The following is a 21,935-nucleotide window of genomic DNA, read 5'->3' as shown; positions in this document are numbered from 1 at the left end:
TATAACCCTGACATACAGCTGGTGGGATGTAAACTGCTACAGCCACTGTAGAAAACAGTTTGGGGGCTCCTCAAAAAGTTCAGCATAGAATTACCATATAACCCTGCAATTCCATTCCTACATATATACCCCTGAAACTGAAAACAGGTACTCAAACAAATTCTTGTACATAAATGCTCACAACAGCACTATTTACAATAGCCAAATGGTGGAAACAACTCAAACATCCGTAAGTGAGGGACCAGACAGTGCACTATATCCATTCAATGGAATATTATTCAGCCATAAAAGGGAATGAAGCACTGATACATGCTACAATGTGAATGAACCTATAAAACAATATGCTCAATGAAGGAACCCAGACATAAAAGGTCACATATTGGTATGATTCCATTTATATGAAATATCTGGACTAGATAAATCCACAGATTCAGAGAGCAGATTGGTGGTTGCCAAGAGCTAAAGGGAAGGGAGAACAAGGAGTGGCTACTTAATGGGTACAGGTTTTTGGGGGGGAGTGATAAAAATGGTTTGGAATTAGATGTAAGTGGTGGGTGCACAACACCATGAATATACTAAATGCTACTGAATTGTACACAGTGTGCCTTAAAATGGTTAATTTTATGTTATATGATTTCATTCCTCTCTTTTTTTTTAAGTTTATAGCAGGCTTCCCAAGACTCTGCTGCTGATAAGTGTCCATAAAAAGTGATGGGGTCATGACAAATGAGTGAAAGAGAATTTTAAAAGGAAAGATTGCCCACTGCCAAATCTGGGACAATGTAAGAATCACAATGAACAATGATGGTAATAGCTTATAACTCATTGTGGGGAAAAAGAATCCATTAGCCCTTACTGGTACTAAACAAAAAGGGAGAAGAGAAAGCTATACTTTACAAAAGGATGCCAGCTAATAAATATAAAAGAAATGACAGAGTTAGAAATAACCATTTGCAATAAGTATCATAATAGTACTTGACTCAGGCAAAAATCATCCCTAGATGCTAAAACCATTGGGTACAAGTTGATAAGGAATAGAATATATACATAAAAGATGTTACTTTTTTTTTAAGATTTCATTAATTTATTTGAGAGAGAGAGTGTGTGAGCATGGGGGGGGAGGGGAATGGGGCGGAGGGAGTGGCAAAGGGAGAGAGAAGCAAACTCCGCAAGGAGCAGGGAGTCTGATGTAGGGCTCAATCTCAGAACCCTGAGATCATGACCTGAGCCAAAAGCAGACGCTTTACTGACTGAGCCACCGAGGTGCCCGGAAAGATGTTACTTAATACAGACCCACACACGTGTTAATGCTACACCACAGAAACCTGGCAGACGCTACCTTTACTAAGGGATCAAGGGTAATGTCACTAAAACTGGGTCATACTGACATCCTGTGCCTCCTGATATGACGTACTTAAGTTGTACGTCACTCCCAAAAGGCAAACCCTCAATCCAATCATGAGGAAGTATTAGGAAAACCCAAAATAAGGAAGATTTTATAAAATCCAAAAAACATCACTTTTGATGATAATGTTTAAAAACAAAGTCTAAACAACTAAAGGTAATGTATTATCCTCAGATGGGTTCTTACGACAGAAGTGGCTATAAAGAATATTAGTGACAATAAGTGAGTTTGGAATATGGACAATATATTAGATAATAACATTGTACTGATGTTAAAAATCCAGAATTTGTTAAAGGTACATGATTATATAAAAGAAAAACTTCTTAGAAAGGATCTAGGGCTAAAGGGTCACCATATCTGCAACTTCAAGTAGGTCAGCAATAGTAATGGTAATAGAAATGACAACAATATGTGCATATACCTATATACATGCACATATATATGTATACAGATACACACACACACACACACACAGGGTGGGAGGGAGGAGAGGGGAGACAACAAACAAGCAAATGTGCCGAGATTGTTGAGGGTATCTGGAAATTCATTGTACTATCTTTGCAACTTTATTACAAGTCTGCAAAATTTTTTTTCAAAATTAAAAACTATCTTTTTTAAATTGTGTTTCTGAGATCAGTTTATTTTCACTCAAGCCTGTAAGCTTGTTCAAATCAGAGACTGTGTTCTCAGCCATATTCTCTCCTAATTGCTCTTTTCCTCTTAGAAACATGGCAAACAGAAATGAGAAATTTCATTTGCTTATCGAGTCTATCTCCTTGCCAGTGCAAGATTATTCCTCATGGCATCACTTTTACTGCTATTTGGGGCCCATTTTTAGGAATCTCAAGTGTGTGGGACTCCACCGCTTCCCTTGAGAGGTATCTTCTGTTAACTGTTGTTTGCTGAAATAGAGGTCTCCCTCAAATGTTTTCTTAGATGTGTTACCAATTACCTAGCAGAACTTGACACTCAGAAAGACAGTACTTACTTCTAATGGTCTGTGCTCCAGCTTCCTTTAATTATTAATCCATGGCTTCTTTGTAGGGAAATTTGGGAAATATTCTATTTGGGATAAAATTGTTATGGGTAAGAACATATGTATTTATTGACTTGGCCAGAAGCTTCTTCCTCTCTATCCCTTGGCCTATCCTGAGGACCTAGAACATTGAACATCTCATCTCTGATAGCCAATCAGATGGACAACACTTATATACAGAAGACACTTCCTGGATTCTACCTAGTGATTCTGACTATTGAACTATGGTCTCGTAAAACATCAGAGCTGAAAGGGACCTCAGAGACAACCAGGTTTAATTCTCTCATTTTATAGATAAAGAAACAGGTCCAGAAAGGTTAAACGACCTGCCCAAACTAATACATTAAATTGAGGTCAGAGCTAGAGTAAGAAACCTGTTCTATTCATTTCCTGACCTGTAATCTTTCCACCTTCCACGATCCCTCATCAAAATAGTGGATACAGTCTCTTCCCAACTAGGGAGATTTTACATAAACTGAGTCACTTGAGCTCAGATAGAATCAGGAAAATCTTATCTCCAGATGAAAGTCTAGCTTGCCGTATTTGGTTTAGAAATCCACACCTTACAGCCTATGTATAATTGTTACTTTTGCTCATCACATGGTTATACTTTTTAGAAACAGAGGTAAATATTATAGTGACTTTCTGGAATTCCTTTTTTTATTTTTATTTTTTTTTTTAAGATTTTATTTATTTATTTGACAGAGAGAGACACAGCGAGAGAGGGAACACAAGCAGGGGGAGTGGGAGAGGGAGAAGCAGGCTTCCCGCGGAGCAGGGAGCCTGATGCGGGGCTCGATCCCAGGACCCTGGGATCATGACCTGAGCCGAAGGCAGACGCTTAACGACTGAGCCACCCAGGCGCCCCTGGAATTACTTTTTTTAGACAGTTTATATTTATTTTAGTACAGTTTAAGATTACAGTAAGATACAATTCCCAAAGAAAGAAATACAAATTTTCACAAAGTACAGATCTGTGGTAGTCTATAGAACAATGTATCTATATACCTCCTACACAAAGGATAATTAGGAAAGGTCTACATTTGGGAGACACAATGTGATCTTAAGGCAAACTAAAAACCCATACTGAGTAAGGACATTGAATTCCTTCTATTAAACATTTTAATCTCCCTTCTGGGAAATGGACTGACTAGAACTAAAGAGGGCAGAGCTGGTTTGTGTTTTGTTTTTTGTTTTTTCTGGGTTTTGCTTTCCAAGGCGGAGCAAAATGTGAAAGCATTTTAAGCTTTTTAAAATATTACCCCTCCATTATATAGGCAAAACAGAAATCTGTGTGGGGATGGGGACAACTTGCTCTTCACTCAGAATCCCACATCTCACTTAATAGCGAAACCAATCATCCATCTACATGGTTACAATGTAGGAGTCTTGCTTAAATAATCATCTCCTATATCTTTTACACATCACCCACTATATCTTTTACACATCACCATCATCTCCTATATCTTTTACACATCCTTTTAGGTCTAAATTTAAAATACCTCTGGAACCCCACCATCCCTCACCATCTATTCATCTACCATGGAAATGCAGCCACTATCTGTTTTCCTCTTAACTCCTATCTTCCTCTAACCAATTCTCAATAGAGTAGCCTAGTAATTTTTGAAATGGTGAATAAAAAATGATATATCCAGTAATATCTCTCCCCTACTTAAAATCATTTAATGGCTGCCCATCCAATTAAAATCCAATTCCCTCTCATCGGTTTGCAAGACCAAAGATGAAATCAGTCCTGGTCCCATTTGAGCTTCATGTCCTACCACTTCCTCTCTATTCATCACATTTAGGCACACTGGCCTTTTTCTGTCCCTAGGACATGCTAAATGCATTACTGCCTTCAGACTTTTATATGCACTGCTATTCTGTCTGGAACACTCTGCTCTGGTGTCATGGCCTGACTCCCTTTTAACATTCATGGCTGGGCTCAAATGTAACCTTCTCCAGATGAACCTCTTTAATATTATATGTTAATCATCCCTCTTTGTTAGTCACCATGCTATTAGCTTGTTCTAATTTTTTTAGGCAACATAAACCAATCCCTGGAATCATCTCATTATATACTTGCAAGTTTATCATCGCCTATTTATCACCTATCTCCTACATATCCCCAACAACAAAAAAAATTTGACATCAGTGTGTTTTTCACTTTTATATTCCCAGCACCTACTACAACACCTTGGTGTTCAAATATGTTTCTTAAGTAGATGAATGAATGAATGCTGGCAAGAGCATGGTATGAAGAAGATTCATAAACTGCTGTGTGAATTTGGTATTGGCTTTCAGGAAAGCTAGCTGAAATGCATGTCGGGATTCTAAAATGCCCAAATCCTTCAGTCTAGAAAGTGGATGGCAATCCTATCCCATGCCATCTATCACTCCATTATCTACAATATGAAACATTAAAAAAAAAAACTATAAAAAGCAAATGTCCAATATTTGGGGAATGAGTCATCCATGTGGTATTAATATATGTGCTAAACATAATTAAGATTTCTTTTATGATGTAATTTTTTAAATATGGGATATTTTCTATTATTTAAGGATAAAAAAAATGTACCACAACAAAGTATACTGAGGTATAAGCCATGCCTCCTTTGGTGGGCAAATGCTTTTTCCTCTCCTGATCCTTTCTGAATTTTCCAAATTTTCTACAATAAACCTGAGCTATTTTGTTAATAAACATTTCTAAACTGACATTTATTTAGTTAAATAATGTAAAAGAAATAAAGACTCAATACATGTTTCACTGAGTCAAATATGACAATTTTTTTAAAAAAACTCACTCTTTCTAAATATAATACTGCATGAATGAGTCTTTACTTATTTTTAAATTCACTATATTTTGATCATCCTTACAATTTTACCTGTCCTAGGAAGATAAGTTTTGACTTGGGCCTTAACACAATGTCCTAAATTATATATGAGATACAAGCTTCATGACAAAATGTAGGAATGCTTGAATATACATATTAAAGACTAAAACTTCCCAAAAAATTACTAAATAAGTTTCTAACTTTATCAAATCATAGCTATGTACTAGTAATTTAGGCTGTAACTGTGAATTCTTATTTGGATTATAATCTCTTTGGTCTACTAACAAATTTAAGCCTTCTAAACAGGACTTACTTCTCCAAATAGAATGATGTTTGGTGTTAATCAAAGGTATGATTGTTACAACAGACTGCAGCTATTCTTGCTGCAGGCAGAAACAGAATTATAATGAATATCTGATGATTCCTGGTACCAGAGACATTTGGAGAATTCTCCCATTAAGAGAATGAAGTACAGATATAACCCCCCATAGGCTTGAAAAAGAGCAAAGGCTGTTTGACAGAGTTGACTCAATCCTTTCAGTGCAATGGTGTCACTTTTAGAAAGATACAAAGAATATTTCAAAAAGGGATATAGGTGACTGAAGGGACGTGGCAAAAATCAGACTTTATTAGCTGAGTGTTAAATCAAGTCAAACACTGGACATTTCCATCATTTAACACTCAATTAAGCCAGGCTAATAATAAAGATAAATTTAATAATAAATGCTGAGTTTGCTCCTACGACACAATTCCCTTCAATCTTCCCTGTGATTGCTCACTGGATGCCTGGCATCGTGCTGAGTACCGAGAATACAAAGACGCATGCACCCTGATCTCTGCCAAACCGTGACAGGGTAACCTAGAAGGGACCTAATGTATATTCATCTTGAAAACAGAAACTTCGTGGTAAGTCTCGGTATTAGAATTCTCCTGTCAGCGGCCATGACAGCTAAAATGCTAAACATATACTCTAAGTAAATACTCCGTCGGCCCATCAGATCAGAAACAGCTGGTAGCTTCAGGCTGTTCATTTCAAAATGAATTGAAGGCTCATAATCAGAACTAGTGAGGGTATTATCGACAGGATAAGTACTTGTGTACTTTCACAAGAATAAACTTTCTTTCAAATCTAGGGCCTTTTAAGTGGTGTTGGGATGCAACTAAATTCTAGAAAACAACCTAGTTTGTGGTATTTCTTACACCTGGTCAGGCAGGAAGCCTGAGAAGGACATCTACTTGAAATAATACGTTCGTTAAAAGTGCACAACCATCAATATATGTAAGGGTACTGCAGAAAAAAGAAAAAGATTTAAACACAAACACACAAGTCTTTCTGACAGTGCTGATGGCTTCGTACATGAATTAATTTTACACTACTGATCTTTAAGGATTTAGGAAGGAAATAAACTTGTACTTGCTTACCCTGTTCATGTCTAGGTTTTAGACTTTGTAACATTGGTGCCCTAGGACACACTTGAGCAGCCTCTTCACACAGGGACGGTCCAGAGTGCAGAGCTCAAGTGCTGCGCCATGGGTCCAAAGGTCTCATTCAGTCCCTGGCTCTCGTGCAGACAAGTCATCTAACTGCTATGAGCATCAGCAATCTAGCAAAATGGCAAGGAATCTATAAATACGTATTAATTTCTGCATTTGTGGATTAACTGATGTATTGATACATCTCTTCTCTGCTGAAAGGATTAAAGTAGCTCAAAATGGAAATAATAATGCAATGGAAGCTCCTCCTAACTTTCATTATGGGTTTAGAGGTGGCAACCTCTGACTGGGGTGTCTGCACAGCACTTCCCATACATTTAAGAAAATGTCAATTGCCTATACTGCAGAAAGCGATTATATTGTAACCAAAGTCCCATAAACCCTACTTTCCAGAATGAGAAAGAAATAAAGATCTTCTGATTTTTCAGCAGGAGCTATATTCTTCACTGTGGATTGGCAGGAGCTAGAGAATGGAGAGGGGGCCTTCCAGAAGCAGTGTTTTCTCACTCCTTATCCGAATTGGATGCTCACTAAAGAACACCAAGCACCAGTTTGCAGTAGCCATTCTGAATTTAACAGTGACAATTTGGAGGCTGCAAATTCCAAGGTCTGACTCCGAATGTTTGTTTGTTTATTGGCACAGAGATAGCACCATACCATTTAGTTACAAAGCACCACGGAGCAAATCTAGATTAATATGAGAATCCATATTTCGTCCTGCCTGGGCTGTATGTCACACTTCTGAGTGAGACCCTAACAAGAGCAGGAATTAAGAATAGGTCAGAAGAACATCTGCTTTGCTTATTTTGATTACGTGGGCAGGCAAAGGAATTTGCTTTTATAACACCAAAATAACTTGGAATGCGGCAAAAATAAATGCACCTTCTGTCTCATGGAATGTTATTACAGTAAGAGGCTTTGTGAATGCTTGGTGGCATTTTCAAGCATTTTTTGTTCCTCTCATTTCTTTCTAGGCTCCATACTGCAATCCTCACGGTTTGAGCACTAGACTTCAAATGAGACATCTATTCAGAGCATGTTCAGACAAAACGAGTGGTTTCCTTAGTAATGGGAACTATGTGAAAGCACAGCCCCTCCAGCCAGCCAGGCTTCTCCCCGCCTTGCAGTTCACACATAGGCTCCCAGTGAGCATTATACAGCTGGGGAGCACCTCCAAAGTCTGAAATGGCTAAAACACTGAATATTCATTGCATTTCTAATAAAACGTACCCTTTATAAAAGGTTAAGGATGTAAGAAGTACTCTTAGTGGTGAGGGTTCATTTACTCATTTTCTGCATCATGTCATGGAATGGAAAGAAAAATAAGAGATCTCACCAAAGAGACAGATAAATGTTTTCCTTTGAGTACATTTTAAAACATTTCCTTGTCTTAAAAACCTAAGCTTGTCTTATTATTTTTTGTCTAAAAAAGCCTAAAGACTGCTTCTTCTGATTTTCCAGTTTTCTGCATAGCAATCATCTTTGACAAAGCTCTGAAATTCTGTTGCTTGGAAAGGGTATATATTTTGCCTTTTTACAGTCTCAAAGTTAAAAAATAAAACAGTAGTTTTATGTATAGCATTGTTGAAGTTTTATGTATGCGTACATATTTATCCGTTTATTTATTTTCAGGACAACACAAAACACACACACACACACACACACACAAAGAAAAGAAAAGAAAAGAAAAGAAAAGAAAAGAAAAGAAAAGAAAAAAAAAAACCTGGCTTCTTTAACAGAGTAATACAATCATCATTCATCTTAAATATTGACGCAAAAGGGCAGTCAAGTATAGGCTATCCTAGACTAAAAACCAACATGAAAATTTAAAAAAAAAAAAGTATCAGAGTTGATATGATACCTGTGTTGAGGATAATGGTTTACAGATATCTTCACACTATGTTGAAATCATCCAATCAGAAAGATAGGAATACAGTCAAAGATTCTGAAGTGAGCAAAGTGAGGTACAGCTAAATTATGGTTGGCATTCTTCCATGCATCTGGTTACAAATAATCAAACACAAAGCAAAAGTTATGCTATAAAACACTCAAAGAAGAGGAGCATGGGCCTCAAAAGATATTTGGAGGGAAGAAAAGGCAGTTTTTAGAGTGTTAGCTTTGGAATTCAACCTATATTCCAGCCTTAGCTCCTGACTATCTCTGTGATTGCCAACATTAACCAAACTCTCTGAAGCTCGGTTTCCTTTTCTGTGAAAAGGGGAAAGCTCCTGAATGTCACAGTTTTATAAGGGATAAAACCGTATGTACACAGTTCTGTATACACTTCAGTGTCTGACATGAGGTTAATACTCAACAAATGCTATTTATTATTATACTAGGTACTCTTGTGATTTCAGCATACATAATTTCCGCATTTGGAAAGCAGTATATATTTCAAATTCTGATCTATTCCACTGTGTTTTGTGGATAGCTCAAGGAAAATCATTTGTATTTCCCTGAGCAACAGCAATAATAAATGTAACAACAGAATAACAACAACATGAAATTTGCTATCAGAGAGAATACTGCATCCCCATCATTGATAGTAGTGAGCTGTCTTTCTCCAGAAACTGTAATGGTGTCCTTCTCGTGATTCCTATTTATACAATGGTTCTCTATGCAATCAAGAACAAATATCTCTGACCCAGTTGGCCATGGATTATGGCTAATTGTCTCGCACAAGAACCAAAGCATAGCCTTGCTCTCATTTAAAGTCTACACATCCACTCTTACAGATTTAAAGACTCAATGCTGCTCTGCTTAAACACTTTGCAATTTTACTTTCTTACCCATTAAACCTCTACTCAAAATTCATTCATCCATTGAAACAATAATGCATTCTGATCAATTATTCTATATTATGAGCCCAGAAGCAGAGCACTAAACCCAGCCTCTTTGAGCAGGGACAGATCTCCCACAAGAGGGGCTATTTAACCTGAGGATTAAGGGGGAACGGCCTTGCTAATGAAAGCTGTGTGCCTGATGTGTGTCATGGCAGGCCAAGCACTCCAAGTGCCCTGCGTGGAATCAGGACAGACACAAAGCAGAGAAAAACCAGCATGGCACTTGAGGAACAACAGTTTATGTGGCTGGAGCAAAAGGTGACCAGTAATGAGTACCTGGATCCAAGAGCCAGGTTACAGGAAGAACTGAACACTAAGGAGCTTGGGATATTTTTCCATTTGTGATGAGACACAAAATAGGGTTTTGTTTGCAGAAGATGGACTGGAGAGGGCGACACTGGAAGCAGGAAGTTAAGAGGACTTGCAGCAGACAGACCACGGGATGATGGAGGCCTAGCTGATCAAGAACAAGATTCAAGGAAATGTGGGAGTAAAATCAGAGGCTTTAGACCAGTTGAATGCAGGATATAAGACCCAAGGAGGATCAAAGTTGCTGAACCCCCCCTGAGTGAATGGGTAGTGCTACTCTAACTGAAATAAATTTAAAAAAAAAAAAGGAAGAAAAGGCAGTAGTCAGGCGAGCTTAAGAGGTCAGGTTTAGACATGGAGGGCATGAGGTGCCTGGGCTCATGAAAGTAGGCACATTTATCAGACAGTTTGAGGACTACATATAATACATATAGAAGAAGAACGTTATTTGCAGGAGCAGTGATATACATTTGAGAGTAGTGATTACATAAGAAGAGATTATATTATCTAAGAGAGCATAGGAAGAGCAATTGGAAAAAGAAGAAACCTAGTATAAATATTTAAGAGACAGATGAGCCCAAAAGGACAGCAGGCAAAGTACACAGGCAAGTATGAGTGGAACCAGGAGGCTTCGATGAGCAAGAACCAAATCGGAAGGGCACTGAGGAGATTCAAAGGGGAGTTTCAGTGGCATGTGTGGAGTAGAAGCTGGATAAAAAGGAGCTGGAAAAGGAGAAAGTGATGAATGCAACAGTAGCAATGTTGACAGGTCCCCTGTGAAATTTATGAGGGACAGAAATGGAATGGCAGAGAAGGTTTAAGGGTTAAAAGGAGGACTGTTGTTAATATTCTAGTATGAGTTAGAAGCATGCCTATGGATTTTGTGTAAATAAGTCAATTGTAGAGTGGAATGGGGATAAAGGCTTTTAGAGACAAATTCCTAAGAACACAGATGGAGATGAATTCGGAGGGACATAGAGACTGGTAATAAGAAAAAGTCTCATCCTTTAAGACTACAAATGAGAGATAATGATGCATGTGGATAAAGAGACATTAGTAAGCTAAGAAGGTATGAAATAAAGGGAGCTCACACCTAAAGGAGCAGGTTCAATGAAGTTAAAAGCAACAGCATTTTCCTAAGAATATTTAGATTGAAAAGGGATGTTGAAGTAAGTATGAAAGTTTGGAATCATCCCTGTAGATGACAGGATAAAGAGTGGCCTTAGGATGAATACCAAAATGGAAGAGGACTGCCGAAGAGCCAGCCGAACCACGATGCCCTGCATTTGTTGGGAGTATAGTGTGTGCGCCACCACATGATTTCCTCCAGGAACACTTTAACTCCTGGAGCCAGGAGCAGAGAAGAACCATCACGGCATTGTTCAGGGGTTCTGCGCATGATAGAGGACCAGAGCAAGAGAATCCGGGTGACTGATCAGTTTACATGACCAACCTTGGTAGGAAGGAAAGGGAGAGAAAGAAAGATGACCAGGAGAGAACTGGTCTCAAGGATTTGAGGTCTTCATAGTGTCAAGAAGCAGACATAGGAGGAGCATAGTTTTAAAACAGCCAAATAGATAGAGTTATGGTAGAAAGCAGGATACTTCAGTTCAAGATATCCAAGACAAGACACCTCGAATTACCAATAAGATCAAGGGAGCATCTCCGGGAATGGGTTTCTGAAATGAAATAAAAGTGACACTTATTTTCATTTAAGGAACTTAGTAATCTGGGGCTGGTTTTATACGTAAAAGTTGAAATCTCCCAAGACTTTAGCAGTATTTGGGCAGAACAGAATATTTTTCACCAGGTATCAAGTCTGGAATCTCCTGACAAGTAGATAAGAACAAAGTGGGGAGGTAAAGAGTGGTATGTGCCTTATAGAAAAGTGTAATAATTCATGCCCTGAAGCTGGTATTGGGAAGCCAGAGGATGTGTAAGAACATGATCCCCTGGGGCGCTAGGGTGGCTCAGTCGTTAAGCGTCTGCCTTCTGCTCAGGTCATGATCCCAGGGTCCTGGGACCGAGCCCCGCATCGGGCTCCCTGCTCAGCAGGAAGCCTGCTTCTCCCTCTCCCACTCCCCCTGCTTGTGTTCCTCTCTTGCTGTGTCTCTCTCTCTGTCAAATAAATAAATAAAATCTTAAAAAAAAAAAAAAAGAACACGATCCCCCACCAACATGCACACACACGCAGGTGCAGACGCCTGCACACCCAGCCCTGAGAGGTGGGACAGTGAGTGGTCTCCAAGCGAGAGGTCACAGAAATAATCAGGTCCTGAAAGGAGATTGGATTTCAGCTAAAGGAGGAAATGGAAGGGGAGGTTTGGGAAGTAGTTGAAGGGATGGCAAATCTGCTGACGAGTGAACGATCGGAAAAGTGAAAAGAATAGGGAGGATTCACGGGTTCGAGTAGATGAAGCCGAGGGCATCAGCTATGTGACGGTATGTATGCGAGAGGATGCTGGAAGCCTTGTTATCCCAGACAGAGAAGACCATGCGACAGGAGCAGCATGGTGGAGAGGCCTGCCTCAAAAGTCCGCCAACATCCACAAGGACCACAGAAGGCCAAGTGTCAGAGAGTGACTTGACTGAGAGTCAGACAGATGGTGAGGGTACAGGACTTGGATCTCAGCTAAAGGTTACCCACAGTTCTGAGGACAGCAGAGAGGACATGGTTCGGTGCCCACCCTGCCTGACTCACCGTCCTCTGAGGCAGGGCATGAGGTGGCCAGCCGCCGCAGACCCCGGCGCCGAGGCTCCGATGCCAGGAAGCGCAGGCCCGACGGGCACAACAGTGCTGTGCCATGTGCTCGGCGAACGCAGCTCCAAGTCTCATTTGATGACAATCCTACGCTTAGCACAGCAAGTGGTTTGGAACTCAAGCTCGGGAGCCAGACAGATGTGGCTCCCAAGCCTGGCTAAGCCACTCACGAGCCACGTTACCACAGGAGGTGAAGTAAGCTGCTTCCTCTATCTGCAAAATGAGAAACCAGCATCTGCTCACAAGCTAACTATAAGAAACAGAGATGCTGCCAGGAAAGTGCTTATTTAGCTCAGTGCTTGGCATACAGCTCTCAAAAAAATGGTACCTAGTGTTCCCAGGTCCTTCCTGCTCACTGTATTGGATGCCTTCCTTTTCCCGGGGAAGTACTCCTTGTCCCCTACCCTCTAATTTGGGGGAAGGGAAGTAGAAATGACAGAAAAGTACTTGATCCAGGGGTAAGCATGGGACCCAAGTAGGCTAGCGGAAGATCTCCCCCCCAAAAGCTTCCAAATTCAAACTAAGGGAAAGGGACAGTGTCTCTCAGGTGGCAAAATTGTGAGATCAAGGACTTGAGAGCCAGTGGGGGCCAGGTTGCTGTACATGGAAAGAAAGCTCGTCTGCAGTAAGAGAAAATAAAGCCAATGCTCCGAGAAAAGCAGACAGAGGAGAACAGAGACAGGATCTCCCGGGAGCATCTGAGTCCATGGCCCATTTGTCTCGGAGGCCCAGTTTTCCCTCTGCTCCTATTATAACATGTGAGACTACATTACCCTTGCTACAACCTCACCTTTTAACTTGAGCTAGTTTAAATCTAAGCTAGTTTAAATAGGGTTTGTCTTGCTGGCAGCCAAAAGTATCCATAGTGTGGACAGCTACTAATAAATTTAAAATAGTGGAGAATGGCAGAGACCACAGCTGTTATCCCCTTCTCATGATGCCTTGGAGAATACCCTACACACACCCAGAAGTCAATAAATGCCATCGATAGACAAACCTTGAATTCTATCAGCAAAGTCTGCACATTGACCCATATGCATTTGACCTGATTTGAGCATTCCTTGTGCTACCCAGAACTCTTCCAGCTCCCTGAATTAAAACCAGCTGATGAGGGCACCTGGGTGGCTCAGTTGGTTAAGCGACTGCCTTCGGCTCAGGTCATGATCCCGGAGTCCTGGGATCGAGTCCCACATCGGGCTCCCGGCTCAGCAGGGAGCCTGCTTCTCCCTCTGACCCTATCCCCTCTCATGCTGTTTCTCTCTCTCTCTCTCTCTCTCTCTCTCAAATAAATAAATAAATAAAATCTTTAAAAAACAAAAAAAAAAACAGCTGATGAATAGGATGAATCCAAAGAGGGTTCAGGCCTGAATAACATATACAGAGGGTAATAAATGAAGCAGGAGCTCTCAAAAATAAATATACATTGAGTGCCAAGTACATGCCCAGAATTGCCTCTACTTGCTCATCTAATCAACTTGGGTTTGTGTTTTTTTTAAGATTTATTGATTTATTTCAGAGAGAGAGAATGCTTGCATGAGCGCGCATGTGCACAGAGGCGGGGCGGGATGGGCAGAGGGAGAGGGAGATAAGCAGACTCCCTGCTGAGTGGGGAGTCCCGACCTGGGGCTCCATCCCAGGACCCCGAGATCATGACCTGAGCCGAAATCCAGAGTCAGACACTTAACCGACTGAGCCACCCAGGTGCCCCAATCAACTCATTTTTAAAGACAATCTAAAGACCAAAGACTGTAGCAACCCCACCCCCATTCCCAAATAGTCTTAGAATATAGTAGGATTATGAGATACAATTTAAAGCTGAAAATTCAGCAGTGGTCCTGGTGTAAGCAATAACTACAAGACTCTCCCATCTATTCTGCTATCCTTGAGAGTTGTAGTAAGTGCCTTTCATTCTTGAAAGTACCTTCCCTATACTAAAAGGAATAACTCTATGAACAATCACTAAAAGATTAGACAGAGAACTTTAGCTCTGGGCCTCCTGCATTCTCCATCAATGAAGAAGAGAATCAGATGAGAATACTAACAGTCACCTTTGTTCTCCCGCCTAGCAGAAGTCAAGAAGCAAAAGTGACATAAAATATTCATGAAAATTCAAATGACCCTTTAACTTTTAGATGGTGCAATATAACTGGATGCCTAAATATTTTAGTGACAAAAAATGTTTGCTTTCTCTTACAAAGAAATCACTGCTTTGATCTCTTGTTTAGATATAAATGGATCACTTTCATTAGCCCACCTTTACAAAAGAGCCCCATGTGAAAGCAGAAAAATTCAGAACAGACCTTGCATACAAATATCACACCAGGGGCAAACTGTTATTCTCATGCCATTCTGGTTCTTAATTTTTGCCTAGAATTTACATGGATGTACGTGCCTTCTTGATTCTTGGAGTTTTATTTTTGCCTAGAACTTACACATATCTTTGTACTTTTATGAACCCAAATGCATTTAATGTGTCCTAATCACAGAAGATGAAAAGAGAAAGTGGCCAGCCAAGTCAAGAGACACACTCTATTCTCCCACAAATAATAGCTCTCTTATGAATAGCCTCATGTGTAACTGAAGTCACTGATCTGACAAAGTCTATCACCCTGGGTGGTAGGTTTTTCATTAAATAATTCTCTGATTTTACTCAAATGTTTGGAACAAAACCAGCACACAGAAGAGAGTAGTAAATTACTCTTTCGGTCACTCAGTGAGGTTTAATTAATCAAATATTGACCCTTTAATATGTAAGTGCACTACAGAATATACAAAGCAAATAGGACATTACTTCTGCCTTCAAGTTGCTTACTATCTAGGCACAAATAAACCATACATGATAATGCATGTTAGCACAAGAGAAACAAAATAAAAAGTAAATATAAAATGTGATAAAATAAGGAAAATACTCACTTTCACTGAGATGGGGGAGCTTCTTAAAGGATGAGGAATTCTTAATCTCAGGAAACAAACTGAGGGTTGCTGGAGTGGTGGGGGTGGGAGGGATGGGGTGGCTGGGTGATAGACATTGGGGAGGGTATGTGCTCTGGTGAGCGCTGTGAACTGTGCAAGACTGTTGAATCACAGACCTGTGCCTCTGAAACAAATATGTTAAAAAAAAAAAAAGATAGCAGAAGGGAAAAATGAAGGGGGGGATATCAGAGGGGGAGACGAACCATGAGAGACTATGGACTCTGAGAAACAAACTGAGGGTTCTAGAGGGGTATTAAAGAGGGCACGTATTGAATGGAGCACTGGGTGTTATACACAAACAATGAATCATGGAACACTACATCAAAAACTAATGATGTAATGTATGGTGATTAACATACCATAATAAAATTAAAAAAAAAAAAAGGATGAGATCTTGGAGCAGAAGCCTTATAGAACTGGCCCGTTCACAGAAAAAACAGAGAGCTAAGAATGCAATGTACAAGATACATTCCGGAAATGATCAGCCCTGTGCTGTGCTGAGGAAGGGGATGCACTGGAGTTAGGGAGAGAGAGAATAGCCAGTGATATGTATGGAAACATATCAGCTGATGGAGCAGAGGAGCTGTGAGTTTCAGCCTTGGAGTCAGAAATGCTTTGGTTTGATTGCTGACTCTACCAATGAGCAACTCCATGAGTTTTTGCACACTCAGCCCTCAGTTTTCTGATGTGCAAAATGAAACTAAGAGCTAGTACTTTAATAGGGAGCACCGAATGAGACAATTCAAGAAAAACTCCTAACAAACCACCTGGCACAAAAGGAGTGCTCAATAAATGTTGTCTACTATTACTGCCGCTATCTTAATTATTATGTTGTGGAAGAACTGAATGCTAAGTTAAAAAGGTCCGAGATTTTACCAAACAAGTCAGCTTCAGTTGAAGAGTAAAGTTCTACCTCAAAAGAAATTCATATCTTATGTTTTAAGTAATAGCTATTATTTCTGATTATAAAAATACTATGTACTTACTGTGGAACATTTGAGAAATATAAAAAAATAAAACCACCTATTATCTTATCAAAGATAACTACTGCTAGGGGTTTATTTCCTTTTTTGATGTATTTCTTTTCAGTTATTTCTGTTCTTTTCAGTTATTTCCATGTGACTTACAAACTGTCTACCTATCTATTTACCTACCTGCTATATTTAAAAAAAAAAATGATTTTCACTGTTTTATTTCACTAACTGTTTACATGGCTAGAGAAGAAGTAATATTCAATCCTTCGAAAGAAAAGATTAAAGAGACGTACAGAGAGAAGCCAAGACAAGACCCAGGTTGGATCTACAGAGCAAAGAAGGAAAGAGAGGGAGAAAGAAGTCTGAAGAAGATACAGAGATTTATCTCCTTGATTTCTGACATCTTTCTCATTCCTGGTGGTGACTTTCCTTGAGTGATAAAATTACTTTTGTTCTTCAAGTGGAGTTCTATCCCTCATTAAAAAATAAGACCTATATGCTGGGTTACAGCAAAATATAAATCTTAACTCCCTGATCAGCCTAGGCATGGAGAGATGCCATCCTGGGAGAGGAGAGAGGGAACAGGGTCCCTGCAGGAGGAGCACATTTCTACTTATCACACTTGTCACAGAGGGGGACATGCCTGCTTTGTTTATTTTTCTCTTACAACCCCGCCCCCATCAATCTTTGTTTCTTCTTATGTTTGCTAAACTCTGATAGTTAAATTTGCATATTTTAGCACATAAAGATCTCCTTCTTCTCCAGTTCTGATATTCTGTGGATCTCTGATTCTAAATGTTCACAAAAAGCCATACTGTGGTTGTACAACCATGTGAATGTACTTGTGTCCCTGAACTACGAGCTTAAAAACTGTTAAAATGGTTAATGTTACATTATATATTTTACCATAAGAAGAAAGTCATAATAAAAAATAAGAGCCATAGTTGAATGGGGATCATTTTGTTTCCAATTCTACTTTCTAAAACCCTTTTGAAAAAAAAAAAAATGAGAACTCTCTGATCCAACGTGCTTTTGTTCAACATTCTAACAAACAGCCAATGCCACTCCCCTTACATCATGCTTCTAACTTAATTAAGAGCTAATGTGCTATCAGAATTAGACTACAAAGGACCATGTCACTGAAGATCTTCTCGGTACAATGTCAGCCCCTCCTCATCAGGGGCCCATGCATAGTTATTTAGCTTTCTGAGCATACCAACTCCCTTTCCAACCAGACACTGCCTTTCTTCAGAGCTCTGTTTCTCAAACAGAGCCAGCAAATTCTTTCACTAACACTGAACAACCATAACTTTATAAAAGCATCCACTGCCTAGTGCAAAAATTCATTCCTTTCAATTCTATACTAATTATATATTATTGTATATAATATAATATAAATATATTTTATATATTGATTATATTATATATAATTCAATACTAAAAATAGTATTTTATTTTTAGCATCCCTTGTTGCTGACTGTATTGAATTGGTTGGCTCAGTCATCGATCAAGCATTCATTTATTTTACAAATGAATATTGAGTGGCTTGTAGTGTAAAAGAGCCTTGGCTCTGTGGGCAGACAGAACTGAGTTCAAATTTTTACCCCATTATTTCACAGTTTTGGTACACTGGGCAAGAAACCTAACTTCTCTGAGCCAATGTTTCTACACTGTCAAATGGGGATAAAATATCTATTTTATGTTGTGGAAATTCAATAACTTTTAAAACATACACAGTTAGTATTCAACAAACGTTGTTTTCTCTATGTTTATGTAAGCTATGGAGCTTAAAGATGAATAAAATATAGACCTCTTCCAGGAGACTCTATAAACTAAAAAGGGAAATGGGCCAAATTATAGAAACAATTGTAATACATTTTAAAAAGTGATAAATGGTGGGGGGCGGGATAAAGATTGCAATTGTGGGTCTAATGAGAGATCATATCTTGTTAGGGGGCCAGAAAAGACTTCACACAGGAAGTAGCATTTGCACTGAGCTCACTTATTTAGGATCAGGTACAGGTAGGGGCCTGAGTGGAAGGTAGAAGGGAAATTCCAAACAAAGCAGAGGATGGGACTGATGATGATGATGGTAATTACAATGACAACAGTGACAATGGCCATAATGGCGAGGCAAACATCCATTCAAGCTTACTATATCCCAAGTACTTTCCTAAGCTTTTGCACAATTAACTACATTAATCCTCGTAACATTCCTAGGAAGAAACTGAGATACAGAGATGTTAAGTTCTTGTTCAGGGTCACAAAGTGAGGAAGTGGCAAGGTAAGCACTCAAACCCAGGTAGCCTGTTCCCAGAAAGGGCACTCTGACCCTCTACCCAGACCACTCCTCCAACGAAAGTGAACAGGAAAGCAATGCCCAGGATTCCATGAAACAAGAAACCTTCACAAATTTCTTTTTAAAAGATTTTATTTATTTATTTGAGAGAGAGAATGAGAGAGAGAGAGCATGAGAGGGGGGAGGGTCAGAGGGAGAAGCAGACTCCCTGCCGAGCAGGGAGCCCAACATGGGACTTGATCCTGGGACTCCAGGATCATGACCTGAGCCGAAGGCAGTCGCTTAACCAACTGAGCCACCCAGGTGCCCGAACTTCAACCATTAAATCAACAAATAAATACTTAATTGTGCCCCTATCGTTTATTTGATGATGAAGGCAGAACTTTTTCAACATAATATAAGGGCTGTAATGATTCATTTATGTTTTAAAATCATTGCAATACATTTTCATTAGAACTGAATACTCCTTCAGGAAACCCTGTAGATATTTACTGCGAGGCAGCTGACATCCACATCCACATGATACAGTATATTTGGAATGTGAAACTGCTCTGAAGTTTTAGTGGGTTGTAAAGGCAAAAACTTGAGAAAGAAAAGAAAAAAAGGAAAAAATGGAGATGGGAAAAAAAGAAAAAGTGGAGATTTATCAATTATCCCGTAGATGGTAGGGTCCATTATTGCTCTCTCCGGCCATCTGTGTGCACTTGGACAAGTTGCTTGACCTCTTGGGACTCAGGGTATTGGAGTCTAAAGAGTCCATGGTTCTCATTTGATGACTATTCACAATTATACTAATTCAAAATCGCTGAAATCCTTACTCAGTCACAGTTTAATGTTTTTATGTGGCACTTCATTATAAAGATGTGATAACTAAGTAAGTTTTTAACATGTCTTTTTGGAGAGCTACCTTTCATATTTCCAGTAAATGGCTGATAACTGACAATCACCTGAACATATACTGATTCTAGAGGAAGCTGCTCATGCTCTTGCAGCAAGAAGAAAACTACAGCCAAAGAACAAACTCTTCACCCTTTTCATACAAAGCCAGAGTTATTTTTCACTCTCACATTACAATCTCACTTCTAATGTTCCATGATATGAAACTGATAAAAAATGAAATCTTTTGAATTTATCATGTGCCTACAGCAAAAGGACAATTGCAAAAAAAGCAATCTCATCCCCATATGCCGATGAAAAGCTAAACAATGAGTGAAAACAATTTCCTATGATATAGCATAAGGTTGCATTTAAAAATATTCAAATTTCACTAAATTAAAACTTGGATTTTTCTTTCATTTCTTAAAGAGACTGAAATTTAAAATATTAGGTATGATTGCTGGTTTCATTTATAAACCAAGAAAGTGGTTTAATCATGTATCTGATTATCACCACTTACTTTCATTATGGAAGTGCATTATAATTGGTTTGATTACTGAATTTGTCAATTATACAGCCAATACCAATCAACCAAAATGAAATTCTTAAGGAACCAAGAATATAAAACGAAAGTTCCTTTCTCAAATAATTATCACAATTTTATCATAATTCTTCCAATATGGGGAAATGTAATTCTGCAGATGTTGAAATGATATGGAATACATAAGGAATTAAAGCTGGAGAGAGTAAAATCGAGGGAAGCGTACTGAGGATGATTATTACTATTATTACAAGTATACTAAACTGTATGTAGACACACTCCATCTCAGCATCCCCAACACTTGACCATAATCCCTACCATTCACAGAGCAACATTTACGGAGTAAATGCCACAATACCTAATAAAGAATAAAGCTTTATAATATACTTTCTGAAAGGAGTGTTAGTAGGTTAAGCAAGAAACTACCTTTGTCTCGAACTCATTTTTATTCAAAAGACTAGCAACCATTTGAATAAATTTTTAGAGAAGGAAAAATAAAGCACTTGAGAACTTTAAAAAAAAAAAAACCTACAGAGCGGGAATATTTAGTGGTTAGAAACAAAGCTAATGTCTTTATAAATTTCCTGGTATTATTATTATAATAACTTAAAACTATTGGTCTATGTCATTTCAATAAACACTTAAGGAACAATCAGATGTGAAGTTTCCCCCCGCCCAACTAAATCTATTAACATGAAAATGTCATTTTTTTTTTACTCCACTAGAGGGTAGTCTCTCAAAACCAGGGCTTGGAGCCATGAATTTAGCCTGTTTTTGACCTGTTGATAAATTAATCCTCATGTTCCAGTCTTCTCAACAGGATGTTCCTCTAGTATACTAATTAAGGTTGTAAAACATGCATTTTTAAAATTGCTGTCTATTTACTCCTAGGTGTTCTTTCAGAAATATACACTGCTATACTTTCCTGTGTTTCTTTTTTCAATGTCTGATAACTGGATACATGTTTTACATATGTGGTATGTATAGCACATTTTTCTGGTAAATATACATTCAGAATTTATAAGTCTAAGAATAAAGGGAAATAATTTTCTCGAGGATTTAATTTATTAGAGTTGAAATACTTCCCCAAAAGTAGTAAAACATACCTCCTAAATACACACACAGAGAAATACCCACACAAACACCTTGACACATGTATCCATTCATCTGTGGCTGTCAGATTAATTGCATCAGCTATAAAGAAATGAATATAATTGGAAATACTTATTTTTTGAAACACCCCCTCATATGCCAATGTTGTGAATTATAGAGAAAAAAAAAATATATGCTTTATTTTAAAAATGTGGTCAATCCAGATAAGAAATCTCATGGCTTAAAAAAAAAAAAAGTGCTATTGAACAGTAAGCACATACATTAAATTAAGTAGAATCTACAGAAACCCAAATGCCACTCCAAACAGTTTCAAGCTACTCTTCTTAAATAATATAGCCACTGGTGAACTTTACAGAGAGAGAGTCAGAGGTGCTGCATCTCCCCCAGGTGTTTTTAATATTTGGGAAATCCTTATTTGTAGCACACCCTGCTATTTTCAGAGAGAAAACACAATTTCTCTGGATGAATGATAACCTA

The 21,935-nt window shown here is 38.7% G+C and overlaps 1 protein-coding gene across 6 annotated transcripts in view; it reads right to left on the bottom strand.

The window, feature by feature from the left end:
• IMMP2L (inner mitochondrial membrane peptidase subunit 2) overlaps positions 1-21,935 on the bottom strand; it is an 889,807-nt gene that overhangs the window by 416,087 nt on the left and 451,785 nt on the right. The gene's annotated exons all lie outside the window — the stretch shown is intronic.

This window comes from Mirounga angustirostris, unplaced genomic scaffold, assembly GCF_029215605.1.
Source record: "Mirounga angustirostris isolate CCGP_5_RB_7025 unplaced genomic scaffold, mMirAng1.0.hap1 SCAF_12, whole genome shotgun sequence".
NCBI lineage: Eukaryota > Metazoa > Chordata > Mammalia > Carnivora > Phocidae > Mirounga > Mirounga angustirostris.
The sequence above is the reverse complement of the archived record's forward strand: the minus strand, read 5'-3'. Positions and strand labels throughout refer to the sequence as shown.